This window comes from Otolemur garnettii, unplaced genomic scaffold (genome assembly GCF_000181295.1).
Source record: "Otolemur garnettii isolate 467f Iridium unplaced genomic scaffold, OtoGar3 scaffold00033, whole genome shotgun sequence".
Taxonomy (NCBI): domain Eukaryota; kingdom Metazoa; phylum Chordata; class Mammalia; order Primates; family Galagidae; genus Otolemur; species Otolemur garnettii.
In genome coordinates this window covers 256659-258040 of record NW_003852428.1, presented here as the reverse complement: position 1 = coordinate 258040, position 1382 = coordinate 256659, and the positions used below count along the sequence as shown (strand labels likewise).

General features: G+C 35.2%; 1 non-coding gene across 1 annotated transcript; it reads right to left on the bottom strand.

The window, feature by feature from the left end:
• Window positions 1–509: 509 nt before the first annotated feature.
• On the bottom strand, window positions 510–673 carry LOC111725221. Its single transcript, XR_002773340.1, has one exon. It is a non-coding gene; the product is annotated as a U1 spliceosomal RNA (small nuclear RNA).
• Window positions 674–1382: the final 709 nt, after the last annotated feature.

Below are 1382 nucleotides of genomic sequence, written 5' to 3'. Positions count from 1 at the left end.
CTCATATTAATTGGAAAATTAAAATAACTAAAAAATAAAAATCCAGCTGGGGGAAATGGACAGAGTTATCAATGACTTGAAACCGACCATACATTGATGACTGATAAAGTTGGTGAATAGGAAGGTATGTGTTATATTATCTCTATTTTGTGTATATTTGAAATTTGTATGGGATAAAACATCAAAAAAATTTTTGAAATATGAATTCCCCATTAGAAAAATGCATATTCAAAAGGAACTCTTGGTAATGTATGAACTATAAATGGCCGCAAGTTTTTAAATGTTTGGTTTAACTAATAGTTTTTAAATGTAAGTTTTACAAATAGAGATAGTATCTCTTAAGGATGACCAAACTGAATGAAATAAAATATTGTGTATTAAGTGTGTATTGCAGTATCTTCCACGTAATTCTCAACAAATATTAGCTAATTTCATTTCTTATTCACTTGATGGCAATTTGTGTGAGTGTGTAATCTTTTTTTATTTATTTATTTATTTTTTGGCAAAACCAGGGGATAGCGCGAACGCAGTCCCCCACTACCACAAATTATGCAGTTGAGTTTCCCGCATTTGGGGAAATCACAGGGGTCAGCACAGCCGGAGTGCAATGGATGAGCCTCACCCTGGGAAAACCACCTTCATGATCATGGTATCTCCCCTGCCAGGTAAGTGTGAGTGTGTAATCTTCACCTTCCCTTCCTAAACTCCATCAGGGACTCCTCAGAGGAGAAACCGCATTTCAGTCTTAGTGATGTCCACATGTCCAGTGCATAAACTTGGGCCAAACCAGGTACCTGGTAAATATACAGAGTTGTGCAATAGGACTTATTTATTCAATAAATATTTGAATGACAAAATAAAAAAAAAGAAAATGCTGTGGATTGACACAAAACATGCTCAGGCTTTCAGGTAAAGGTCTAACTCAGGAAAGATCTGATTAGAGAAAGAGAAAGAGGCACATACAAGAACAAACCAACCCTGGAGTTCTTTTTTTAAAAAACCATTGTTCACACCAAGAGAATGAAGAGAAAAGCGGAAACCACAAAAATATCAAACAGAAAACAAACATTGGCAAGATAAAAACACTATGTGAAATTTTAAAAATAGAATAAAGATCCATTTTTTCTTTTAAGATTATGGTAAATATTAAAAAAAAAAAAAGCAAGCAAAGAGAAAACTAACAGTTGGAAATAACCCATTTTGCAGTGATAACAAAAACTGACCCAAGTCATGAATTTACATTCTAGGACACAGTTTCTACAATACGTATTTTATGTTTTGCTGAAGATGCTCTCGCACAGTTCCTCCCCCATGGAAGGCTAAGCTCTTCATCCTTCTGCCCAGTGCTGGGGACTGCTTTGAAGTTCTGACTGGGTTCCTCT